This window comes from Ochotona princeps, chromosome X (assembly GCF_030435755.1).
Source record: "Ochotona princeps isolate mOchPri1 chromosome X, mOchPri1.hap1, whole genome shotgun sequence".
NCBI lineage: Eukaryota > Metazoa > Chordata > Mammalia > Lagomorpha > Ochotonidae > Ochotona > Ochotona princeps.
In genome coordinates this window covers 75,783,378-75,795,522 of record NC_080865.1, presented here as the reverse complement: position 1 = coordinate 75,795,522, position 12,145 = coordinate 75,783,378, and the positions used below count along the sequence as shown (strand labels likewise).

Here is a 12,145-nt window from a genome sequence, read left to right as displayed (position 1 = left end):
GTGGCCACTGGAAAGGCTTGAATTGGTTGTCCCTCTCTAATTACCATGAGTTCATGATAATAGCTCAGTGTTGTCAAGGACCTTTACATGTAGAGCTGCTTCCTCCTTGAAAGGTTTTCTAGGAAATATGAATCTGTAGAGAATGGTGGTTTCCATGGTAAATGTTCCCTCATATTTGTTTTCTCAAGTTCACTTCAGAAATACACAGCGTGATTTCCTCTTTCAGTACCAGCACCACAATAGATTTAGGTTGTGGCACAATTGCAGAAATGTTTAAAAAAGAAATCTCACCCACCCTGGCTAGAAAAGGGGTAATTTATTATTCTAACTGCAGGGAGCCAGCTCCATCATATCCACCCCCAAAGCTGTAGGAAAAGAATTGACGTTTTAAAATGAAGCTACAAAGCCTACACAATCATGGATGTAAATGCTTAAACAGATAAGCAGAATGTTTGATTAACAAACACATGGGAAGCACTTCGGCATGTGTCATGCACAAGGATGAACACATTCGTGTGTGGAGGGCTCTGTGGGTTAAGAGTCGTGATACACATTTCATTGCATTCTCATACCAGTCCCATTAAGTTGACAGGACTGGTCTGAAGAGCCTTTATTTCCAGATAGGAAAAGGAGGGCTGAGAAGTTAAGCCACTCAAAAGTCGCAGACTAGCTCCACGAAGTGCCAGTCCCGCTCTCCGGTCCTCCTCCTCCCCACGCCGATGAATTCTGGTCTCTAGGACTCCAAATTCTACTTTTCCGTTATCCCTTACGCTGCTTCTCAGTGCTTTCCTTTTTCCCGGGCGTAAAACGGTAGATTTTTCGTGTCCCAGGACGGCGTTCTCAACCCTCCGTGTTTTTAAACGATATCATTTTTTTTTTTTCATAGCCAGGTAATGGAACAGCCCACTGACACCGCAGGTGCTTTTCTCTCCTCCCGGTTTAAAAAAGGAAGAAAAGTTACCTACTCCCAGTGGCCTGGAGAGTGCCATAACATAAAGGTGAACCAGAATCGGCACACTGTCGCACCCTTTTACCAGACTGTGAAATCAAGCTTCTCATCTTTCTCTCCCAGCAGCAGCTGCGAGAGAACATAGAACTAGACAATAGCCTCTTGTTTTCATTTTATGAATTTTGAGGGCGGGGTGGGACAAAAAGATGGGACTGGCAACCTAACGGGCCAATCGCAAGCAAACCCTAAGCTCTGGACTACCCAAAGGCTAGCCGCAAAATAATGATGGGCGGAACTTAGCGCTCCAGGGTTCGCTCTCGCCGCCCTGCATGGCGCAGGGAGCTCACCCAAGGGGCGGCGCCTTCGCAGGGCCCCGCTCATGCCCCCTCTCGCCGGCCAAGTGCGCCAGGGGGAGGGGGCGGGCGAGTGGAGGAAGGAAGGAGGGTGTCTCCCCGATCTGTGGCCTGGGGAGGCGGGTGAGGGAGCTGGGGTGCTGTGGCTAATAGGAAACAAGGGGAAAGGGAGACGTAGGATCTGTGGCGCTCCTTCCTGCTTTATTTTACCCAGGCTTCAGTGGAAGTAGCTTTCCAGCATTTCTATTATTTGTTTTTCTTTCTCCCGCAGTAGGGCGGGGAGCTGCTCTGGGTCTCCCACGAGATTCCGCAGAGATGTGGCCACAGAGTATTAGTGGCCGTCTTGGCCCAACCGTCTCCCTCCTCCCCGCCGGTCGCTGCGTGGGCTGTCCCGGGCTGCCATAACCGAGGCTCGCCCCGGCCAGTGGGAGGAAGGGCGAGAGCAAGGGTCCTCCGCTTGCCTGCCCCCTGCCCCGCGGCCTTGCTCCCGGACCCCGCTGTTCGATTGTTTTAAACTTCCCAGCTCTTCCACTCCCCCTTCCCCACCCCGGGGCGCCAGTCTTCCTTGCCCGGGCCCCCGGCCTCGGGTCCGGCCGGCTCCCGCCCTTCTTTCCCCGCCCTCTACTCCGCCCCCCTTCCCGACCCGCCCCCGGCTCCTGGGCGGTCCTAGCCGCTCACCGCAAGAAGAAAAGCCGCCCAGTCCTGCCCCTGCTCTGCCTCCCATCCTCTGCTCTGGAGCTGCCTTCAGCGCAGTCACGCCCCTTCCTTCCGAGGAGCTTTCTGGCTGCCTGAGCTGGTAGACCCCCTGAATTACTTCTCCATCTCCCCTCTTTCGCCTCCTCTTAGTTCTCATCGCCTCTCCCCTGCTACCACTACCACCTCCAGTCTGTCTCGCCTCGCACCATCCGCTGCTCCACCCTCCGGCCCGGTATCCTGCCTGTCCACTGCCACCAAGGAGAGCCCGGACGGAGCAGCGAAGAGGGGGAGCAGCCGGGGTTTGGGGTTCCTCCCCTGCCCATCCCTGGCCTCCGACCCAGGACCAAAGCCACTAGAAGAAGCAGAGAGTCGTCACCTTGTCTTCGTTGCCTTCGGGGGTAGGAGACGCATGGTTACTTTTAGCGGGGATCTGGGGGCAGGAATCCATAGTGGCATAAACTTGGTCGTGTCCTCGGCATGAGTGAGTCAATTTAGGTGCGTGTGGGGATGCTCATGTGTTCCACTTTATAGCTGGCCATGAGTTTTTTGGGGATGTGCAGTGAGCGAAATTGATTAAAGACTATGCACTTGTTTCCCGTTGTACTTTGACTAGGAGATGCTAGTGGGTACCACAACTTGGTGGTACTTTCATTGCTTAACTCCTGGGGTCCTGGTAGGTCTCTATGTAATTCATCGCGGTAGAAACTAAAGACCCAGGGAAGCTGAAGTCTACTTTTAGCCCAGCTTGAATGTCCGCTCTTATCTCCTAACTGGTTAGGCTTCTCTTTTAAGTGTTTTGGCTTGGGGTGGGTGCTTACACTCCCTGAGCCCGAGGGCATGTTTTCTTGAAGTTTTAAAGTGTAGACGTGATTTACATTGCAACGCTGCTGTGTGTGTGTGTGTGTGTGTGTGTGTGTGTGTGTGTGTGTGTGTGGTGGGAGTGGCGGCTATCCCTAAGCACTGTATAATATGCATAGAGGTTGGAAAGCAGTTTTGCGAGTGGGGCAGGTATTGGAGGACCTGCATCTGGAGGCCTGTAAATAGGTACTTCTGCAGTAGGATGTGCTTCATAGACGTAAGAATATAATGAGCAGGAAAAAATGAGAGGGAAAAGTGAATTTTTATAGACTGAACCATCCCTTGTAAATTGCCACTAATAACCATATAATAATTTGCACACGGCGCTAAATACTAATTAATGAGAGGAAAGGGAACATTGGTTTAAGAGAGCATTTCCAATCCTTAGCTTTCTCTGACAACTCGCGGAGTTTAATTTAGTTGCCACCACTCTTCGCCATGGAGCGGGGATGTTAAGGGGCAGTTAAAACTTTTATGAATCTAACCTTCTTACATTCAGAGAGGAAGATAGTCACCATAATCTTCAATGAGGAAGGGCTAGGGGTTTTAAAGACTTCTTGAGCTAGGTAGGCTTTGGGAAAGGTTCTTTCTCAGGCCAGCCTTTGTGAAGCTTTCCCAGTTAGACCTTTCAGCACCCTCATTTAGTAGCTAAGAATAGTTTGAAATGCCATCTTGGAGCTGGGATAAATTTTCACCCATCTTCTACCTATCTTCAATTGGACCAGGGTGTCTAGTTTATGGAGAAGGGTAGCATTTCAAGATCCCCAACATGTGGCTTGTTTGGGAATGAAATGCTTATATTTTTAAATAATTTCTTTGGTTTTAATGGAAGAAAGGAAAAGCGAAAGGTAGAGGAGGAATGTTACACAGCAGTGATTTTTAAAGACTGTTGGGTTTCAGATCAGCTGGGAGGGAAAAGCTGACTTAACCAAACTACATTTTGTAACTGGCCTAGGACATATTAGTGGCCAGGTGGTTGTAGAGGATTTGTATCTATTTACAGATCATAACTCAGGTCCCAGCTATTCTGTATGAGTTTATCCAGTGTCATTTACAGACACTTTCTGGCACTACATTGTCCTTAATTCTTCAGGAAAGTTTGCGGCTCTGTAAAATTCAAAGTACATTTTACTGACTTCAGAATCTAGATTTGAAGTCAACTTCTGACCACCCTTCTGTGTAGAACAACTTTTACGTGAAAGTTATAGATCTATTCAACCTTTTGAAAAAGATATTTTAAAAAGTGAACTCCCAAAAATTTTTATCCAATCCTGTATTGGGTTTTGAAATTAAAATTTCATGTCTGGTTTATGAAGTAGGGTTTATTAGGCAAATGACTAACTAGGGCATTCTGTGGAGATGCTTTCTCTCAAGTTTTGTAAGGAAAAGACCAGACTCTTTGCAGAAGGCAGAGGGTTTGATACCACCATGACTTTGAGATCCCATTGAGTGCCAGAATTCTAAATGGGTACATCTGCTTCTGGGCCTCTCCTAAGAGCCCTCTCCCAGGGCCTGTGCCTTATTTAAAAGGGTGTCTTTGTAATTAAGCAGCCCCCTTCCCCCTTTTCCCTTTGATCCCGCTTTTTAAGCCCCCCCCCTTTTTTTCCATTTGCAGACTACAGGAGTTTCTCACACTCTCCTGCTCCCCTCTTCCCACCGTGCCTTTTCCTTTACCCCAGAAAAATTCCCTGAAGGTCTCAGGATGGTTCACAGTTGTTTTGTTTTGCTGTATTTTGTTTGGGGTAGGGAGGGTGGGATGGGGGGTTGTTACCAATGAAGAGGAGTAGAGGATATGTTCCCTCTTGAGAAATGCTTGTGACCAGGTAGCCTCCGCCATGGAGACTGAGCATTTGGAATGCATGAGAACTGTCTGTTCTTTGGGACTGTCTGGTAGAAATTGTCCTTTGCACCCATTAAGCCCAGCTTAAACCTCCTGAAAGGGTGGAGAGAGGTGTGTGTGGTCGAGGCCAGGCCTTTTAGGATAGTAAATGGGTAAATGTTTCCAAATCTCCTATTACATCGCTTCTTTCTTCCATGAATTCAGTGGGTTTAGAGAACTGCTTGACAAGTTAATTAGCTGGGGACTAAACCAATTTGTTTAGAATTGTGATCCATTGATTTCCTGTCCCCAGGAATTTTTGTTGGTGTTTTACTCTGATGTGTTGTCTTTGGTCTTTTTTTTTTTTTTTTGGTGGACTTTGGTCCAAAATCCAGGGTCTTATACCCAAGTCAAAGGTTAGAATTTGATTTCAGGAGCTAAGGGGACATTAAGCAAACTGACCAGACTGCATCACTCTCCTGCATGGTGGGTTTCTAACCCTTCTTAACCCAGAAAAAGGAGAGAAGTTGCCCCTTCCGCACATAACACATGTGCGGTCTGAAGAATAGTAAAAAAAAAAAAGAGAGAGAGAGAGAAAGAGAGCAAGGAAGGAAAGAAGGAGAAACTAGAAGGACATTTACCTTATAAAGGAACCCGTAACAGGTTTCTTTGAAGGAACTAGCTTTTTAGCTAGTACCTTTAAACTATAATTTGATATATAAAAGTTTGCTATACCTGGACTTAAAGGAATACATTAGAATTTGTTTGAATTAATATTTTTTGAAGGAGAGAGCATTTTTGTCTTTGACAACTCCTTGTTATATGACATGAACATAATGGTCTAAGTCATTCTGATTTGTCTGGGCTGGTGCTATGCCTCAATGGACTAATCCTTCACCTCTAAGTGCTAGCACCTCATATGGGCACTGGTTCATTTCCTGCCGGTCCCACTTCCCATCCAGCCCCGGCTTGTGGCTTGGGATTGCAGCAGAGGATGGTCCAAAGCCTTGGAACCCTGCAGCTGTGCTGGAGACTTGGAGGGGGCTCCTGGTTCCTGGTTTCGGATTACTTCAACTCTGGCCATTGCCTTAATTTGGGAAATCAACCAATGGATGCAAGATCTTTTCTCTGTCTCTCCTCCTCTCTGTAAACCTGCCTTTCCAATAAAAATAAATAAATCTTTGAAAAAAATTCACTCTGATTTGTCATAATGATGGGCACATTAGCCCCACTACAAATTGCTTGTAGAAGGCAGCTAGTATTACTTTCTGGAAATAAAACAAACATAATCAATTTAGAATATATCTAATGGTGAGACTATCTTACAGGTAAAATAGTTTATTTCCAGTTGTTGTATTTGACTAAACTTAGGATGCAGAAAAGTTAATAATGGTAGTGGATACCATCTTTAATCTAATATTCTCTGATAAGCTTATGGAGAGCGAGCTTGTTATCTGAGAGGAACCTGGAGTCCAGGCCTGAATCTAACTCATTTTACCACCAGTGGCAAGTGATCCCACTGTATGTAAATTGTGGGGGTTGAAAAGGGTGATTTTGAGACAGTTCTCAGAAATGTATGATTCTTCTTAGGCTCGTGAATGATCGTGAATGATCGCTAGCAGAATGAGGTGCCATACTCTTTAGGAATACAATCGTGTAATGACTGTGTCTAAAATAGGCTCGACATGTATCCATATGAATGCATCTTGAATTATACTTCTAAGAACATCCATTTGAAATGCTATGAGCCTTTCCAAAAACTTCATCAAGAAGCCCCAAACCCTAACAGAGCCCCTTCTTTCATGATTCCTAGTACCTTTCCAGTCCTTTGTTCCCATACTAACCTGGAATTTACATAGTCGTGGTTGTAAGAATATACAATGTATTTAAATAAGAACTCAGCCAAGACTTTGCTTTCTAAACCATTGTAGGGGAATTAAGTCAGAGCCCAAGGACTATGAAGCATCCCCTAAGTTTTGCTCCTTGAATGGGGAGACAGACTTCATCAGCAATCCCTGAGCACTTTCTGTGATTTAAGGATTGTTCGTATATTTGTCCAGCAAGGATGTTAATTCCATCCTTTTGAGCTCCTGTTACTCTCTACCCCTACCCCCGTTGTTTTAAGAAAAAAAAAAAAACTGGAGCCAACTGTTTATTTAAATCATTTACAGTGTTTCTTAAGTCATTGTGGCATGATATCCCATCAATTGCTTACCAGCGTGTATAGAGTGTAGAACAGAAAGGAGATGCAGAGAGGCATAGATGTGTTTGTTTCATAGCTTTGAAAATAATGTCTAAATTAGCCTAAAATATAGTAAGGGAACTTAGAATTTCAGATAATAAAGGCCATGTAGCTATTGTGGAATAGGCCACACGTAACAGCCTTCCTTTGAGGCCTTCACCATGTAGTAATAAAAGCTCTGTTCTGCAGCTCCTTGGATTTTCTTGATTAGTGAAGGTATAGTACACAAGAATGTGCAAAATACCAAGTGAAGTACTACAACCTTTTTTAAAGGCCTTGCGTTGTCATAGGGAAAATACTGATGGAGCTCACTGCGGATATTTCTTTATTAAAATTCTATTCATTGTTTTTACGTTTTTGAAAACTTTTGATAATATTTTTTCCATTTATATAAAGTGAGTAGATTTCCCATTTGTATGGTACAGATTTAGAAACAGAGAGGGTCTTCCCTATGTCCCCGTCTACTAGTTTTCTCCCAATTTATTACAATTCTGCAGATGTTTCTAAAGGCAATTCTTGGAAAAGCCTACTTTTTAACTCTCTAGGCTTGCCTTCACTTTGGTAAAGTCACTTTCACTTTTCCTCCAACTCTATGAGATGTCATTAGACAGTGTGACTTGAGGCGACGAGCTGAATTTCTCTGCCCAACCCCTTTCTGATTTGCCATGTGACCAAGGGTAAGTGAATTAGCTCCTCTAAGCTTCAGTTACCCTTCTGGGAAGCAAGGATATTAATACTTCACAGAGGTGTTTAGGCATGCTTCATATTGGGCACATGCTTTGAGGTCATTGGATGAAAGGTGTTTGTATGATAGCAAAGCAGACTTATTATAGGGTCCTGAGCAGGTGTTCACTTTTAATGAGCTTTGGTCTCTTAGAACGTACAGTGCCCTTTGGTGTCCCATTGCCTTACTGACTATAATTAAGATTGACCCAACATTTGGGCCCAATGCAGTAGCCTAGCGGTTTTAGTCCCTGCCTTGCACGTGCTGGGATCACATATGGCCACTGGTTCTAATCCCAGTGGCCCTGCTTCCCATCCAGCTCCTTCCCTGTGGCCTAGGAAAGCAGTGGAGGATGACCCAAACCCTTGGAACCCTGCACCCATGTGGGAGACCCAGAGGAGACTCCGGGCTTCTGGCTTCAGATTGGCTCAGCTCTGGCTGTTGCGGCCGCCTGGGGAGTGAATCATCAGATGGAAGATCTTCCTCTCTGTCTCTCTGTATATCTGACTTTTCCAATAAAAATAAAATAAATCTTAAAAAAAAAGATTGACCGAACATTTGTATTACTGGCCTTTTAAATTCTTTGAAAATAAATTCATATCACGTGATAAATTGATTCCTTGTTAGAGAATTCTAGCATCTGTCAGGGTGAAGAAAAATAGCTTCAAAAAGAGACATTAGTTGAACCATCCCTTAGAAATCAGTGCATTTGTCAAAGTTCCTTGAAAATATTGAAGTAAATATCTCTCTCTCTCCCTCTTCCACTGTGTGTGTGTGTGTGTGTGTGTGTGTGAGAGAGAGAGAGAGTGTGTGTTGAGGAAGAAAATTTTGAGTAATATTTGTGTGTGACACATACTGATGATAGCCAGTAACTGAAACCCAGCCATTGTAGTGTTTTTGCACAGCTGTTTTTTATTAATGATAGAATATTTATGCTTGCTGTACAATTCGTGGCTCATTTCCATGTGTATGTCAGAACTTAAATACCCCCCAAAGCAACATTAAGATAACATTAAATATAAATGTGGCCAAGCTAGCAAGGGTGGGTTCGGGCCGGAGGGGGGGGGTGAGTCTTCTTACTCATATTGGTGTGGTGTCAGATCACAATAACTACCTCCCCCCAGATTTAAGCAGTGATGCTGGTCTTGTTTTTTTCCTTCTATGTCGCATAGCAAGCTTCACATTTTGATCCTTTTGATATGAACAAATGACCTGCCCCCCTCTTTATAATGCAGATGAAACTGATGTATGTGTTTTTTAAGAGCATATTTTCCCTGCACATGCTTCTCATTATCCTAGAGGCCTGGACTCAATCAGTAAAGGAGCAGAGAAACCACATAATTGAAAGGAGAATGACGGTGGTGCATACTTGGAATATTTGTGGGAAGGGGATTGCTGACATCAGAAAATGTAGTGGCCTGAGTGCTAACAGCATTGAAGAGAAATCAGCGTTGCGTGTTTCTGTGCATTGAGAATCATTTTTAAGGGGATAAAAATATGGGCCAGGTTTGACATCCTTTTATGAAGTTGCCCTGGAAACTTTGATGAAGGTTGTTATAGAAGAATTCAATTAAAACCTTCCTCATTAGGAAGCTAATTAGTACATCCCTTACTCATTTTGGTGTTTTCAAGGGGCACGGATTTGTATTGAATTAGTGGCATTTTTTCCATGTGATAGAAAACTAAGATAAAATTATTTAGATTGCCTATTTTGGAAGAAATCTAATTTCCTCTTTATTACATTAGATTTTGAGTACCAATTTTTGTTTTGTTTATATAGAGTGATCACGTTTTGGTTTCGTAACCAGTTTTACTTTCTGGATCACAGACTGTAAAACAAAGCATATTAATTTAGGTTTCCCATATGAATTGGAGAAATGCAATGAGTCATAATAAATCATTTCATTAAGGTCATATTTGATTTTATTTCCTTCTACAATTAGTTTCTCATCTCTCGTATATGTGTGTGTGTCGAGGGGAGGGAGGGGGAGAGAGATTGAGGGAGGAAAATTGTTTCTTAAAAAGTAACAATTTTTGGAGCTAAGAAAATACTGATGACCTTCTTTATCCCCCAAGAACATTTTGCCTGCCTAATGCTGCCAGTTAGGCTTCCGTTAGGCAGGGGAATCTGATGAATTTTCAGACCTGACACTTTTCGGTGAGCACTTGAAGCAGAAAGCTGCACTGGAAACATTAATATACATACCTAGCAGGTTCTTTTTGTAGTCCTCCATAATTTGGGGGGATGACTTCTTGCTCCTGAGTTTTCAGTGCTATGTGCAGTAGAATGCATGCTTTACAAGTAAATAGATGATACAGGTCTTCTGTGGAACCCCTTTGGAGCAGACAACCATTCTGTAAATATGTTCTTGTTGCTATTCCCACACTCGTTTGTGTGAGTGGGAAGGTTAGCTGCATTCGGTGAGCAGTGGTTTAACTGATCTCGCCCTTAGTCCTTCTTGGGAAGGCAGGGCCTGGATTCAGTGTTGCAATGGCAGTTGGATCAAGACAGGTTCCCTGCACTTGCAAGTCAGCAGCAGGAGGAGGGGTTACCTTCCTCCTTGGGAGAGTGACTCAGGCCCTTCGGTATGAAGATATGAAACGCTGGCTCCTGTCCATGCACCTGCTGGATGCCACACCCACAGTCAGCACCTGAGCCCTACTCAGGCACACAAACCAGACCGAAGGCAGATGGGACTGCCTTCCAGAGGGGTACAGCCAAACAAGGAACTCCCGGCAATGTTAACAAAGTCCCACTGGGAATTACCTTTAACCCTCAGTTGCAGCGTGGGCATGGGGAAACGTCTTAGATATGTCCTTGTAGGTGTAGTGTGCTCTCTTCAACAGATTGTTGGGAGTTCTCAGGGTGTTTACTTTCCTCATGAATTTTTCTTGAGAATTGACCTCTTATAAACTGGACAGGCAGCTCTGTAGAGGGTTTTGTCTTATAACTGAGTACAGGCAGGAAGTCACAAGACCCGAGTCTTGATTCCGGCCATTCTGGTAAGCAACAGTGAAACTCTGGTCAAATTGGTTTTCATTAACTATCTATTCTGGACTTGAACTTCTCCAGCTATAAAATGGAATTAATCACTTCTTTTAGTATATGTGCTGCCGAAGTGATCACTAAAATGGAATTAATCACAACTGCCTTTATTTCCGTACAGAGTGGCTGAGAGGAAAACAGAAGTGAAAGAGCTTTCGACTTCATAGAAGAAAGACTGAAAAACTAAAGGTAAAAGTATTATTGCTACTATTCCATACCTTTTCCCCTTTTCTTCTTCTGCTGCTGCACTAGCAAAATCTTCTGGGATTTTTATTCAAAAATTATTAAGTACATTTTAATGTGTTAATGTTTTCAGTATTGCGATGGGTATAACAGCACTTCGCGAAGTTCATGGCCATTATTTTGGTGCAAACATTTTGAAATGCATGCATTTTTTCATGGTTCACATTTTCTGCTTTCCATCACAAACTTTTTTTCTTTTTAAGATTTATTTATTTTTATTGGAAAGGCAGATTTACTGAAAGGAGAAACAGAAAGAAATATCTTCTATTTGCCGATTCACTCAGCAAGTGGCTGCAATGACTGAAACTGAGCCCATCTGAATCCAGGAGTCAGGAGCTTCTTCTGGGTCTCCCATACAGGTGCAGGATCCCAAGACTTTTGGCCCATCCTTTACTTCTTTCCCAGGCCACAAACAGGGAGTTGAATGGGAAGTGGATCAACTGGGACACAAACCTGTACCCATATGGAATCCTGGCACATACAAGACAAGGATTTTAGCCACTAGGCTACTGTGCTGGGCCAACTTTTTTGCTTTTAGCATTTATTTGTTTTATTTGAAAGGCAGAGTTATAGAGACAGAGAAAGGGGGTGAGGGGGAAGAGAAAGATGGGGAGGGGGAGGGAAGGAGCAAGGGAAGGAAGGAGGAGGAGGAGAAAGAGAGAGAGAGAGACAGACAGAAAGAGAATCTTCTATCCATTGATGATTCCCTTCCCAAATGACTGCAACAGCTGGGACTTGACCAGGCCAAACCCGGAGCCTTCATGTGAGTCTGTCATGTGGGTGCCAAGGATCCAGGTATTTTAACCATTTTCCACTGCCTTCCCAGGCACTTTAGTAAGGAGCTGGATGGAAAGTTGGGCTGCTGGGACTTCAACTGGCACCTTTAGGGGCTGTCTGTGTCACAGGTAACTGCATACCTGCTACACCACAATACTGGTTCCCACCCACCACCACCATTTTCAAATGCCTTCTTGTGTACTTCAAAATCACAAACCCAACTCAGTCCTGTAAGAGCTCATAATCTAACAACTTCTATTTCCATTTTTTTGCTCAATCCATTGCATTAATTTCTGTCTGAATGTTTAGAAGCTTAAAATGCAAACGTTAACTTCTTTTTCCTCTCCGTGTTGTAGACTTCCATCCCTGAAAAAGTATATTCCCAAATCTAGATTCAAAGTGTATGGTGGAGGAAGCCATGGCAAAAATATACATTTT

General features: G+C 43.9%; 1 protein-coding gene across 2 annotated transcripts in view; it reads left to right on the top strand.

The window, feature by feature from the left end:
- The first annotated feature begins 1,968 nt into the window (after positions 1 to 1,968).
- The window catches only part of AMOT (angiomotin), a 69,239-nt gene continuing 59,062 nt past the window's right edge, over positions 1,969 to 12,145 (top strand). Inside the window, exons 1-2 of one of the 2 annotated variants that reach the window (XM_058658288.1) lie at positions 1,969 to 2,396; positions 10,809 to 10,876. The gene's annotated coding sequence lies outside the window, so the exon portion shown is untranslated. Of the gene's footprint in view, positions 2,397 to 10,375; positions 10,645 to 10,808; positions 10,877 to 12,145 lie in introns of those variants that run through there. The other variant, XM_058658291.1, reaches the window with a different exon arrangement.